The 15,409-nt window shown below is 36.7% G+C and overlaps 1 protein-coding gene and 1 pseudogene across 2 annotated transcripts in view; one reads left to right on the forward strand and one right to left on the reverse strand.

Moving 5' to 3' along the window:
• Window positions 1-15,409, forward strand: part of LOC116463456 (Golgi-associated kinase 1B-like) — a 257,888-nt gene that overhangs the window by 89,225 nt on the left and 153,254 nt on the right. The gene's annotated exons all lie outside the window — the stretch shown is intronic.
• On the reverse strand, window positions 4,397-5,312 carry LOC116463455 (axin interactor, dorsalization-associated protein-like; annotated as a pseudogene).

A 15,409-nucleotide genomic window follows, 5' to 3' on the forward strand; every position in this document is an offset into this window, starting at 1 on the left:
ACTCATTTTTGTGTGTGTGTATCATGGCTAACTTATTGAGGGGGAAAATGGTATCTTTTTTTCCCAAAATATTCAGGCCATTGTACATTTAGAAAATAAAGATATAGGATAGTTAAATATATAATTTTTGCTTTTAATGTCATTGCTAGTTCCAATTTATTCTACATTAATAAATGCAAAACAATTTACCGACTTAATAAAAATATACCTTTGATAATGAAAATTGACAGGTAAGAGTTGCTTATTCCATTTATATTTGTTGCTCAAGCATCTGTTTTCATTGATGTGTTTCTATGGGAGACTAATGCCTTGGAATTTTTGAAAACTGTAATTATGCTAATATGATTCATGGCACCTTTGACATCTGTTTAGACATATGAAAAGTAGATTCACTTTTCCAGTGAGTATTTTTGGCAAGGGTAAAATTTTCCCCAAAATGTATTTTCAAATGTAGTCAGCTAACTCCTGACTTTGATAGAACACAGAATACAAGTGAAAATCTTCGTGACTTTTTTTGCTGCAGGGACACTCTAAACTAAGTGCAGGCCACTTGATTCTCCCTGACTTCAACCTAGCCACAAACTCTGGGACAATCATGGGCTATGAGTCCTAGAGGAGTGTCACAGTGGCTCATAATTGCATCAGCCTTCCTGCTAACATGGGCCTGACCAATTTCTCCCAATAACTGGACTTCTTTCTTAAAAGCAGGAACCTGCTAGGTCTGTTAATGGGACATTTCTCTTATCCCCGGAGCTGAATATCTTCTTTAATTCTTCTATCATTGTAACTTACACACATTTAAATAAACTGAAGACTAAAGCATGTTTTTAAATTATTTGGCAGATTTCAGCATAAAAGCTATAATAGCTCTGAACTTCAGGGCCAGTATGAAAGCTTCATGATATGGATATATGTGAAAGAAAATTCATCAATAACAGTGTATTTTGGTGGGAGGCTCACAGATATAGTATAGTCCAATTTCCTCACATTATAGATTTACAGATGAAGTGGAGAGGTGGCTCTATTTATGTAACTTACTCACTCTTATTTTGAATGAAGTCTAAAGTAACCCCCAAATTCAAAATCAAGACATGACGTTGCTTCCTCTGACACTGGTTGTCCTACTGTGTAACATTTCACCTTCCAATTCCACCTTTTCTTCTCTTCCAAATGGAAGAGAAGAACAGTGGAAGAACATTCCACTATTCTCTGTTCACATATCTTCTGATCAATAGCTAATTAATTTTAATGACATTCTTAATAATCTTGCTTGCCAATAATGCCATTTTTTGGATTTTAGAATACTAATTAAAAAGGAATTCTACTTAAATCATTTAAACTTTCTGGAACCTAAGAAGTATTGTGGGGGTTGGGAGTTAGCTTAAGCTTTGCTTTCACACTCCTTGATAGATTGCAATTGAAGTAATAATTTATAGGTTGTTTAAAAATTTTAATTTAGTATAACTCTAATTTAATATATAAAAGCTCTGAAGACCATGTACCTACCTTTAAAAAAACTGAACTGAGCACAGTTCAGCTACATAGGTAGCTATGGAACCTATTTTTTTTTTTTTTAATGTTGAAGGAAATCCAAATAAGTCACATCCATTCTGTTTTTTTTAAATACCTCCTTTTGTCTTAATAACTTAGGTCATATAAAATAAAAAATTTTAGAAATAAAGCAATTGATGGAAATGTTTGAAAAGGGAAAATATAGAAATTGTACATAGTATTATTGACAAAATATTTGAAGATCCTAAGTTTTTACTGAAACAATACAAATGATTTATAATGAACTTAGTCTTGGAATAATGAAAAGGTATAATATATTTTTCTAGTATCCAGGAGTTCAATATGACTTAAAAGGGTATTTTAAATGACATTAAAGTTTAAAATGTAGAATTTCTTTCAGTCTTATTCCCCTCCCCAAATACTAAGCGTGTACATGTCTCTAATTTCTAGCCAGGGGACGATTGCTTATCCTCCGACTTTGCCCCAGCCTCATCCCATACAGCTGCCTAATTATTGCCAAATCTAATTTTTGTGAAACGCTCCCACGATGACTACTGATAGCTCCACTGGCCTGTCTAAATATTGACAGACTGCTTGCTTATTGTTCAAATTACTGAGAATAAAATGAAAAGAAACACTTCTTTTCATACAACAACATGTCTTCCAACAGTTTTCAAACATTAGAACTACTTATGTATGGCGTTTATATCTATCTTCAGAGATGTTTTTGCAGAAAGTTAATTGTTTGGGCTAGTTATAATAAAATGTCAAAAAGGAACATTGTGTTGAATGTGTTGTCCAGAAAAATCTTGAATATCCTGATACCTTAGTAGACAAGTCAAGACTTTTTGTGCAAAAAGTCAGGATGGAACAATAACGCTTGTAGACACTGCCCATATTTATTAGAAGCAAAAGAAAAAATTAGAATTTAGTGGCCTATGCCTAAACATGATTGGCAATTTTAATATCATAGACAACCTAAGTATTTTTCTTTTTTTTTTCAATTTAAGCTTCTTTAATGTTGATGAAAGGTATTTGTAGTTCATATAACCACACTTATGTGAAGGATAGCAGATGCTTCGTATAAATTATCACTTTGATATACATATCTTGCGGTTTATGAGAAAAGAGAAAAAATAATACATCGGTTTTGCTACCTTTTAATGGGTTTTTTTTTAAGGGATTGTTTTTTAGGCCTTGTCAGCAACATCAAACGAAAGGTACTGAGTACTCCACAGGGTACGGAGTGCCGCCAAGCACCTTAGAAAAATTACATGACACGGAGAAAATGTGCTTCTTGCTCCTTGAGGAGCTTACAGTCTAGGGATTTGACAACTCACAGTCTTAGGAACTGAGTGAACAACAAAGTAAGGCAAATTCTTCATCCCCTAGAGCTATTGTGGACTGAATCATTTTAGAATTTGGAATTAATCCAATCAAGATGAGAGACAAGACTAAATTTGGCCGAGAATTCGTTCAGGCTTGCATAGTTTTTATTAACATCCGTCTAGTAAACAGAATGGACCTAACAGACAACTGAAAGTAAAGACTAGATCTCTTGAAGTGCAAGGGCTAAAACAACTTAATTGTGGTTACTTATTTTAAAAAGCAAACATACTGAATGGTATAACTAGGGTGATTACACTAGTTTAAAAATAGGCCAGGTACTGACACTGCATTCCCCTCATGCATTGCTCATTTAAAATAGTGAATATTAAAATATGTGGGCTTTACCTCTAACCCACCGAAAGCCCACCACAAATGTTCTGTGTATCAAATATCCACCTTATGTGTATTACGAAAGTTTTATTTATGCCCCATTAAGTCAAAAGTAAATAGCCAAATTATAGTAAGCTAATGACCTGCATATTTTCATATGGATGAATGTCAGTATATTTAAATAGGAAATAAATGGTGATCCTATCTACCTATATAAAAAAATAGAATATTTTTCGAGATTTTGCATACTCCTCACTATAAGAAGAGGTATGCAGGTTTTAAGGTTTCACAATCAGTTGTCAGAAAAACAGCAGTTATGCCTGCAGTATCTCGTTAGCATCTGACTCAATTATTTTTAGATTACATTGTTTAGAAGACATTGTAAACCCATCTAAAAATTTGTAATTATTTTGAGAGGTTCCAATGTTAACCCTAGAATCATCATCAGAAAGAGTAACAATGTGATGTAGAAGAAGAGCTAATCAACATGACTAAAAATATGCTCATTTTCAGAAAAACAATCTGGTCATCTGGAAACAATCACAGCTACAACCTAGGGAACACTCCCATATGGGATACTGATCTGGCCAAGGCACACTTTCTAGGCAGGAAAACTCTCAGATCAGGGTGAATTTAGGCCACTTCAGAGAAGCTGCCTATAAACATCCAGACAGACCTTCTTAGGCAGCAGAACTGGTCCAATTCCTCTCAAAGCAGTTTGACACTACCCTACCCACATCAACCCAAGGCTTGAAGTTAAGTCAAAAGAGCATACTGGAGCAAAAGTGAACAGATGTGTAAACTCTAGCACATTCTTATTGCTGTATTAAGTCTGAAGATGAGCATATCCTACCCACAACAGTATTGTTTCAGGAAGGAGGGTAGGAGTAGTGGTAAATTAGAAAATAGAATATTAATTGCCCAATTAATAGAAAAGTAAAAACATGTTTCAAAATCTACAATAAACCTGTATCCAAAGGAGTCCTATATGTCAGTGATGTGCTGGACTTTGAATTCTGTGGTACAGCTTTGCATTGGACTCTGGCCTACTGGGCTGGGTACGGCTTGCTTCCTGCCTGTTGAAGGGTGAATACGCTACACAGAGCTATGATGGTTTCTACTGAGTGGTAAAATTCACAGAAGTTCCAGGTTCATCATACCAGGATCATTCCTTGTGCAAAGTTTGATGTAGATAAAGACAAAGTGGTTTCTTGGTCAATAATTGCAATTTCTTTCTTTTAAAGTCAGTGGGTTTCTTGTATAGTTCTGTTACAATTGGCCCAGGTTTAATTTCATCCATCTCCATGAAAGCAAAACACTTGGTGCTGGTAAACCTTTTTTTAGGCTTGTAGTGTTTGAATTCAAAGAAGATAGCTGCACCTTTGGTTAATTTTTCAACATGCTTCTGGAGATCAATGTCCACATTAAAATGAACATATGTATCTTCTTTTCTTGAAGCCACAGGAGTATCTTGCACAGGAGTTAAGTCTATGCCATTCAGATCCTTTACTCTAACTGTAATATAGGGATCGATGCACTGCCCAGCATCTTTCAAACCAATTTTCTCAATTCTGATAGTGAGTAATGTCATTTCTGGCTCTGATGGCAACCTTGGTCTCTGAAGTATTGGGAACTCTAGCAGGAAAAGAATCAGGAGACCCTGCTCCAGCACCACCCTCTTCTTCATCTTCTTCAAGTTCCAAATTCTCTTCTTTACCAGGTGCCAAAATTCTTAATGGGACAGGCTGAACATCAAGTGGGAATTCTTTATTATATGTAAGAATATTCTTTAGGATTGGTTCTAGCTTCTTCAGGTCCTCCAGTTTAAATTCTTGAGACTGTGTGGACTGTAAAGCTGCACTTCGCAATTCCAAGCATGTTGCAATTTTGCCTATGGTTTTCTTTTGTTCTTCTGTGAATTCAGAATTATTGTGCTGAGCTTGGGGCTCTTTTTGTAGATGTCTTGCTAATATCTGATACTCATCTATCGCCTCCACCAGCTGTCCCCAAGAGTCGAAGTCGGGGCCTCTCCTAAAACTGGCACCCCAGTGCTGCAGCAGACTCCGGGTCACCTCCGACATGGCCGGTCCCCACCCTATCTCCTCCAGCCCCTACCCCAGCAAGGCCTGGTTCTAGGGCGCCATCCTCTCCGGACGTGACCCCAAAATTAACACGGCCAGGAGGAACTGCTACGGCCACCACTGCCACCCGCCAAGGAGCCGCCCAAGCCCATTGTCAAGGCTATCTTGGGTGGTAAGGGCTTCCCTCTATAGACCCAACCAAGTAGCTTTGGCTTCCAGTGCAAAAACTCGTATATGTGGATCAAGTCCTTTGAAGAACTATCACGGTTTTAGTGCTATTATCTATGCACTATTCTACTTTCAAATAGTCATGATGGAAAGTTTAATAACCAAACATTTCACATGTTCACACACTATGACTAAAGGGTATTATCACAATATACATTACTATTTTTTATATCTATATCTGCATCTGCATCATTATCTAGGATATCTATAATACATTTTTAATACCTGTATTCTTAGTATGCATTTCTGGACAAAGGCAGATTATTACTACGTAAAGCAATAACTGCATCAGTTCCTCTTTGCAGTTCTTTCCCTTTCTCATCACATTGCCATAGAGGGGCAGGCCTGTATGGACAGAGGGGTTTTTTTTCACCATGGGAAGGGAACCTCAAAAATTGAAACTCTGAAGGCTACATGGGAGCAGGAGAGTTCCCCCTCCCCTCCAGAAAGACAAAGAGAAACCCTATCTCCCTAATGTAAACAAATGCCTTTTGGGAAGAGAAAGGGAAGGTGTCTGATTTCTTGCCCACTGGAATCGAAAGAAATGCCTCGGGGTTGGGAAGGGAGATAAAATAAGCATTTCAGAGTTTATAATCCAGAGTTTTATATTTATGTGTAATCAAATGAAAATTTGGCATTTTTTCCCTCCAGAGAATCATAGAATGTTAAATTTCCATAGGTCTTTAGAAATTACCTTTGCTTTCAAATAGCTTCAAGCGTTGCCCAGGTGGGAAGAACATGTTTGGGATTGGAAGGAAGGTCCAACAGACAGGATTCTAGGCCTCTTACACTGCACTTGCAACTAATGCATCTGTATTTTTATCTGCTGAAAATAATTGAAAGCCACACATTTACTCCCCAACCCCAGGTCCATGGACCAGTACCAGTCCATGGCTGTTAGGAACCAGGCTGCACAGCAGGAGGTGAGTGGCAGGTGATCCAGTGAAGCTTCATCTGTATTTATAGCCACTCTCCATTGCTCACATTACCACTTGAGCTCCGCCTCGTGTCAAATCAGGGGTGGCATTAGAGTCTCATAGGAGGGAAAACCCTACTGTGAATTGTGCGTGCGAGGGATCTAGGTTGCCTGTTCCTTATGAGAATCTAATGCTTGATGATCTTTCACTGTCTCCCATTACCCCCAGGTAAACAAGCTCAGGGCTCCCATTGATTCTATATTATGGTGAGTTGTATAATTATTTCATTATGTATTACATATATATAGTAATAATAGAAACAACAATAATAATAGAAACATAGAAACAAAGTACACGACAAATGTAATGCACTTGAATCATCCCCGAACCACGCCCCCTCCCCACCGCCACATCCCCAGATTGTAGAAAAATTGTCTTCCACAAAAGTAATCCTTGGTGCCAAAAAGGTTGGGAACAGTTGCTCTAGATGAGAAATCAGCCTAAAGCCTCTGTGGCAGGTGGAACTAATGTGATACAAAGGGGCATACTGTCTATATACTGTGGCTTTCCCCATCATTTACACAAGCCATTTTCATTTCTGAAAGCTAGTTTCCTCCTTTACAAGTTAGTTCTTGCTGAACATAACTTACAGGACTGTTGTGAGGATTAAATAACATAAGGTAGATGAATGCTTTCTGTAAAAAACATACAAACAAACAACCACTGTATTAACATTGCAGGATATTACTAATAGCAAAAATCTGAAGGTTGAAACTCAGCTCTGTTTTTGCTGTATCTTTTTCTCTTCACTTCTCTTTTAGTTTCTCATGTAGTAAGCTCTGTGACTTTAGATTTTACTCTTCTAAAAATGCCCCTTGATTAGGGTCATCTCAGGTGACAGGATAGAAACAATTTCTGTTCTTTAGGGCAAATTTGGTGATTATAAATCCTGGAATAATTCTCAGCCCTGAAAAAATACTTGTTTTAGGCAGTTGTGCTTCACTTTGTCATTTACCTGGTGAATTTATTATTCTTTTCATCCATTCCTGTTTGAGAACTCTATATTCCAGTTCTTACTGACTTTGAAGGAAAAGTAGATTGAATTTCAACCTGCTCGGGCCTTTTTGTGACATTCAGGGATCCATTAAACATGACCTGGATCAACATGAGTGAAGTTTAAATGAGTAAGTCATTTTTGGATTACTGGTGCCACCAGCCTTATTCTCAGGATTGAAAACAAAATGGCTCTCTCATTCTTCCAACCTACCATCACACCCCTTTATTTCATTAGTAAATTCACTGGAAGAAAAATGTTATAGAATCCTTGAGTTGGATTTTCCTGCATGATTCCCTAATTCTAATGAAAAGGACTCAAGATCCAGAGTTGCTAAGTGATTTTACCAAGACTGTGCTCTTTTAATCAAAATGGGGTCTAGATAAAATAACCTAGATAATTTTAAATCAGTGTTTTCCAAACACGCCCCATTGCTACTTTGGCAGAATGTTCCTTCCAGGATAGTGTAATTGGTTGATATTATCTTTCCAAATTCCCAGTACTAATAACAGAAAGTTTTATCAAATAAAAAAATGAGTAATGTGTATTTCAAAACACAAAAAATTACTATGACTTAAAATTCAACAATATTTTAGGATGCATCATAGAGAGTATCCTCCAATGGCTTTGCATGAAGAAAAATTTCATACTTCTGTAGGTGTGAGTGGCTGCTCCTCTGCGGATTCTCATTTCTTGGGTTCCACTAAAGTCATCGTTTGCCACATATCACTAGTTTGGTCGATTCTTACTGGGCAGATTTGGTCCTAATTATTCCATTCTCTGTATCCTTGCCTAGTGTAATCCAGCCCCAGCCTGAGGCATTTGCACCTTAAGTATTGACAGTGGGAGGCTGAAGCCTATTCAGTTGGGAACTCTCCCAGCCACTTTCAAAGATCTTGCTTCTTTTTGGAGGCTTACTGCACTGCTGATAAGTCAGTTATCTTCTATTCATAGAGTTTCTTGCCTGTATGCCAGCCACTGATTTTTTTTTTTTTTTTTTGAGACAGAATTTTGCTCTTATCACCCAGGCTGGAGTGCAATGGCATGATCTCGGCTCACCACAACCTCCACCTCCTGGGTTCAAGTGATTCTCCTGTCTCAGCCTCCTGAGTAGCTGGGATTACAGGCATATGCCACCATGCCTGGCTAATTTTGTATTTTTAGTAGATACTGGGTTTCTCCATGTTGATCAGGCTGGTCTCGAACTCCCGACCTCAGGTGATCTGCCCGCCTTGGCCTCACAAAGTGCTGGGATTATAGGCGTGAGCCACCAGGCTTGACCCTGGATTCTTAATTATTAATTAATACAACAAAGGCTTTAAAAAGAAGATGTTCTCATTTAGAAACTGAAGAAATCCAAAGGCATGGTTTGGGTATTGGAGCTGGTGGCAAAGGTGTTTTAGCAGCTGCAGAAGTGGGAGGAAATAGTAAGAGAGATCATTATTAGTTACAGCTTGGAAGAATATTTCCACACGAAAATGATAAATGTTTTTTACCTGTGACTTTGAAATGTAAAAAATGCCTTTCCTTTGGTGCCTTAGTGATTTCCATGTCTCTCTCCTTGTCTGTTCTTAATAGAAGTAATGAAGGAGCAGGAACAAAGCATTACAAATATATTATGAATATAAATATACCTGAATCGTCTCCTGCAGCTCCTACAAAACTCCTTTAAAATACTCTTCTCCATCTTCATAATCCTATAATCAGTGGAAATATTTCCACATGCTGTCAAAATTTCAGAGATTCTTCTCTTAGGCTGACAGAATAGTAGCAGCTGCAGAAAAATGGGCAGTTTTAGTAGTAACTGACATCAGTAGGAAGACTGTCACGAGATGGTAGACAAAATTAGACTGTTATTTCTTTGAGGGTAGAGTAGGGATATAGGCAAAGATAAATTCATGGCAAGGGAAAATATGATTAATGAACTAACATTTGTTGAATAATTACACACAGCCAGGTAATGTGAAGTAGATATTTTTATCAATTCTTGACCATGTCATCAAAGAGTGCACCAAAAACCACAAAGGGAGAGAGATAAGTCTGTCTTTTGAGAGCTACACAACACAATTGAAAAAATTATCCTTAAAAGAATAGGGCTGCAAGACTTGGTTGTAAAATAATTGTAAGTTATATGCCTTTCTTCATATATTGTGTCCATCAATAGGGAAGCTCATAAAAGTAGGGGCTTAGAGAAAGACAAAACGTGGAGGCAAATATCAAGATTGCCCATCTAATACTCTTAAGCAGGAGCCCTCTAGACTGGCCATAATACTCCACTGGAGTATTATATCCATATGAAAAATGTAGCTATGTGGAGAAAGCTAGAGTTATGTTATACACCCAAATAAATAACCAACTTTCCTTGTTCAAATTCCTCACTCAGGAAGAACCTTTCTGTTCAGTTGGCTTTCTATGTAGCTCACCTTCAGGGAGAGATTGCAGCAGACAAGTTCACGTGGCAGAAGTCTCTCATTAAAATTAATGTATAGCATGGTGACTGTAGTTAATAATACTGTATTGCATACTTGAAATTTGGTAAGAGAGTAGATCTTAAATGTTCTCACCACACACACACATACACACAAACACACACACATACACACACACACACACACGGTAACAATGTGAGGTGATGCATATGTTATTAGGTTGGTGCAAAAGTAGTTGTGGTTTTGCCATTACTTTTGATTAATGGCATTAAGTACACTGCAAATTACAGTTACGTTCAAGGTCTTGAACATGACTGCACAGTGCCTTGTATTACTTCTAATAATGATACTTCCAGTGTTCAACCAGATCCTCAGCTGTAACTTTTTCACAAAGACAGAGAACAGTGAGATTTAGTAAATTTTCAAAGCAACATTCTAAATTGAGTCCAAGGATCATTTGCATTCTCACTAGTTAGTTCCTCAGGAGTATGAAACATCATTAAAACATGCTGTATTTAAAGGGTTTTGCCTATTAATTAGCTTGATGGCGGTAATCATTTCACAATATATACATATATCAAAACAGTACTTTATGTATCTTAAATATATACAATTTTTATTTGTCAATGATATATCAATAAAGCTGGAAAAGATTAATTTTAAAAGTTAGAGGAAAAAACTTTAATGTACAACAATGTATACTTGTCTACTGTGTTTTGATAGCTTGATTCAGGATTGCTGAGGCCAGTCTACTCTGGGGCCCCGGTGATTTTTCCTTTCTGAGTTTTCAGGACTGAAGGCCAGAACTTGAGTATTGCGGAATCATTGAGGTCAAAGCCACTTGTGGATACCTAAGGGGGAAGCTGGTGAGGATTGACCTGGTGACGACCTCCTTTGTCTTATTTCACTCTTTCTTTGAACTTCTATAGGTATGATTTTCTCCATTTTACAGACAAAGAGGGTACTGAAACTCGGAAATATAATATGGCAAAGTCTACCTAGATAACAAGTGGCAGAGCTGGAGTTTAACCCATGTCTATAAAATGTGAGAGCCTATTCTTATCAGTCACTACACTGTGCACCCTTCCATAAATGGTACTGAGGTATCCAGAAGCAGGAAACAGCTTTATGTCACTACAAAGTATTATTCAATGTGGCCAACTTTGTCATATATTATTAATCCTTATAGAGTGTAAGAAAAGCTCAGTTACTATATATTATAAACAAATCAAAATGAATATTCAGCAGAGAAAATATAATATATAAAAATCCTAAACAATATAAACACAGAGGCTATGGCTTCATGCTTAATCCTGTCTAATACAAGCAGCAAAGATATAACGTTGCTTAGAATAACCATTAAGTTGTGCTACTTACGTTTATATTTTCTAGGATAATGAAGTAAGTAAAGCCTTTCTCTTAAGTATACTTGATTAGAGCAATGAGCGCATACTAATAAGCACTCGATGCTACAGCACATTAATTTACATAATAATGCTTTCATTTGCATTATTTCCCTTATTACTCCAAATAACCCTGGGTGCTAGGCAGGGTTGGTATTTTTCATTTTCATTTTACTTTGTAAAAACTGTTTCAAACTGTCAGAAATGATTCTCAGACCCTTTAAAGAATCCTGGATGTGGAATATGGCATAAGGCAGTCCAAAATATTGTTTTGAGTACTGACAAGTATATTGTCTTTCTTCTACTGCGACTTTAACATGAATCTGACATTATTTTTATCATTCCAGCTGTTGCTTTTTCTTTTTTTCCTGCAATGCACTTAACCCAGTTTGGGATCTGGCCTTTTGTCTTCTGGGAGTGCAGCTTAAGCACTCATCTTCTGCCTGTTTATATGAAAAGTCTCTGGACTTCTCCTTTTTTTCCATTCTCCTTTTTGTTCTTTTCAGCTGTCTGGCAAATACCGCACCTTCAAAATAGATGAAGAACCCAAGGCTGAAAGAGGTTAATTAAATTATCTAGTGCCACACTACTAATAGGTGAGAGGATTGGGACTTTAGCTTTTGTTTCTCTGACACAGAACCCTGTGTTCTCATTAACTACACTGCAAATTATAGTGGTGTTCAAGGTCTTGAACATGACTGTCTGCACGGTGCCTTGTATTAGTTCTAATAATGATGTTTCCAGAGTTCAACCAAATCCTCAGCTGTAACTTCTTCATGTCAAAGACAGAGAACAGTAAGATTTAGTACATCATCAAAGCAACATTGTAAATTGAGTCCAAGGATCATTTGCCTTCTCACTAGTTAGTTCCTTAGGAGTTTGAAACATCACCACAACATGGAGTAGTTCAAGGTTTTTGCCTAATACAGAGGAACGCAGAACATAACAGCGGAGGCAACCCTACTGCTAAAGGAAGATGTGCTTACAGTGAAACAAGGTGTCTGCAAATAAGTGCTATTAATTAATTTCCCCTGACACTTAATTTTTCTTTTTCTTTTTGTAAGTCTTTTAAGTGTTTAAAATGTTAGCAGTACTGCTTTTGGAATTATGTATTAAAGAAACATAGTTCGCTTTTCAAATATTTTTTCTACTCTGAAGAAGTTTGATGCCCATTCGAGAACTATGATTTTTCTTGTGATTGCCTTCATGTTGAGTCAAGTTTGTGCAGATTAGTTTTGTGCTTTGGAAAACTATAGAGTAAAAGGGTCAGCCAATACATTCTAATCACTAAACACACATTTCACATGAGAAAGTGACATAGCCTTAATAAAACAATCCCCTGAGAGCAAAGCTTTGAAATATTTATCAGACACAACTTTCATAAATCCTGCAGAGAAAAACTGCTTGAGCAGGACAGATACCACAAAGCACTGCTGCTATTTGGCTCACCCAGTAGAAGTTAAAGGCAATTCTTTGTAAAAAAGCTGTCAGTCTTTTAGACTTATGTTCTGTGAAGAAAAATGCTGTAGTGAATGATCTAATCACTAGTTCTATTCATGTGTGGGTTGACTTTCTTTCTCTTTTTTTTTTTTTTTTTTTTGAGACAGGGTCTGTGCCCTAGGCTAGAGTGCAGTGGCACAGTCATGGTTCACTGTAGTCGTGACCTCCTGAGCTCATGCGATCCTCCTGTCTCAGCTTCCTGAGTAGCTGAGACTACACGTGTGTGCCATCATGCCTGGCTAATTTAAAAAATTTTTTGGAGTGACAGAGTTGGTTTGCCCTTTATTAAAGGCATTTTGGGCAATAGCATATTTGATTTTATTAAGTACAATAGATATTATGTATCCATAATGCCTATATGCCAAGAGCAATATATGGGTAAAAGCATAGATTTTGGAGCCAGACTAGCTGGCTCTGGGCTTTATTAGCTATATGTACCTAGGCAACTTACCTTTTTGTGCCTCAATTTTTAATCTGTAAAATGGAGAAAATGAAAGTAGCTATGTCATAGGCTTATTGTGAAGATTGTATTAATAAGAGAAAAGCATTTGAGACACACCTTGGCACAATGTAAGCACTGAAAATGTTCATTACTATTATAGTGAATGTGCCAGGTTGATATGGTCACAGCAATTAAAAAATAACAAAGACATGTTGAGTATATCCTATATGTACCCTGAGCTGACCTCACACGATGTAGTTTGTCCCCTGATTGTGTTGTTTTTTTCCTCTTGCTTATGGATTTAGTAGGCCAGGAATGAAGCCCAGGCTCTCCCATTTCCTGAAATAGATAAATTGCTTGGAACTGTGCTGTCAAATATGGTAACCACGGGCCACACACGGCTCTGAAAAATAAAGTTTATATGAACTAAAATGGAATAAAGTTTAAAAATTCAGTTCCCCAGTCACAGTGGCCACAATTTCAGTGCTCAATAGTCATGTGTGGCTAGGGACTATCATATTTGATGGTACAGAACACTTCCAACTTTGTAGAAGGTTCTGACAGCAGATTTGGTACTGGGTTTTCTCTACTTTCATCCCAACATATACCTAGTATAATTAGCTTCTAACTTTCAAATGAGATACGTTTTGAAAGTTCATTTGTAAGTTGGTAGGAGCTTTGACTAAAACTCCTTATGAACAAATTATATTAAGATTATGGCAACATGAAGCATATGAAGAGAAAATGGCTAATAAGCATAAGAAAATGTTCAATCTCATTAGACATGGAAATTACAGCAATGAGATTAGTTTTGCTTTTCCAACTGGAAAGATTAAAATAATTATCAGGTACAATGCTGGTGACTGTGCAGTGAAGCAAGTGCTTGTGGATGTTTAAGTTGGTAAAACTTAACTGTAAATCAACTCGACAATACGTATTAAAAGTCTTAAAATTGTTTGTATTCTTTGACTCTGTAGTTCATCTTCCAAAACTCTAATATAAGAAAAGAATTAGAGATGCTTACAAGATTTAGTACAAAGGTACTCATGACAGCATTATAGATCATGATGATTGGAAACAATCCAAGTGTCCTATGATTGGGAAAGTGCGTTACTCTGCTCTCACATTGCTATAAATAAACACCTTAAGCTGCTAAGGTTAATTTGTGCAAAAGAAAAAGAAATATCTGAGACTGGGTAATTCATAAAGAAAAGAGGTTTACTTGGTTCATGGTTCTGTAGGCTGTACAAGAACCATAGCAGCATCTGCTTCTGGGGAGGCCTCAGGGAGCTTTTACTCATGGCTGAAGGTGAAGTGCAAGCAGTTCCATCTGACATGGCTGGAGCAGGAGCAAGAGAGAGAAGTGGGAGGTGCTACATACTTTTAAACAACTTTTAAAAGTGTCAGTTCTCGCTGCACACTTTAAAAGTGATAGAACGATATTGTATGTAGTACCAAGCAGGGATGGTGCTAAACCATTCACTAAATTCCACCCCCATGATCCAATCACCTCCTACCAGGTCTCCCTCCAACATGGGGGATTACAATTGAATGTAAGATTTGGTGGGGACACAGATGCAAAGGATATAAGAAAGGATTAGGGCAATTATGACTTTGATATATTGAAATACTGTATATCCATCAAAACATTTTGTAGCATGTTTTATAATGTAGAAAATATTTATATAAAATAAATGAAAGATATATTGAATACTGTATAGTATAATTAAATAACTAAAATATACTTGGGAAATGCTTGAAAATAAACTAAAATGTTAATAATGATAGTCTCAGTTTGGGGGATGATATGTGGTAGCTTTCTTTTTAATACTCATTTATACTTTCAAATTGTCTGTAGTATGCCTGTGCTGCTTCTATTATCAGAAAACAAATAAACAGAATTACAAGAATGCACCAAAACCATTGAGTGCAGGTTATTGATAAATGGTGAATCTAAATAGTGAATCTACTATAAATATGACTAATCAGATAAAAGAAAATATTCTATAACTATTTATTGAACATATAATCTATACTATGTCCTGCATAAGATACTTAGGTTAAAAAATGAATTAAGTATTGAATAAAATAAATTAATCATAAAAATTAATCTGCTTAGGATTT

Source organism: Hylobates moloch, unplaced genomic scaffold, assembly GCF_009828535.3.
Source record: "Hylobates moloch isolate HMO894 unplaced genomic scaffold, HMol_V3 SCAFFOLD_37, whole genome shotgun sequence".
NCBI lineage: Eukaryota > Metazoa > Chordata > Mammalia > Primates > Hylobatidae > Hylobates > Hylobates moloch.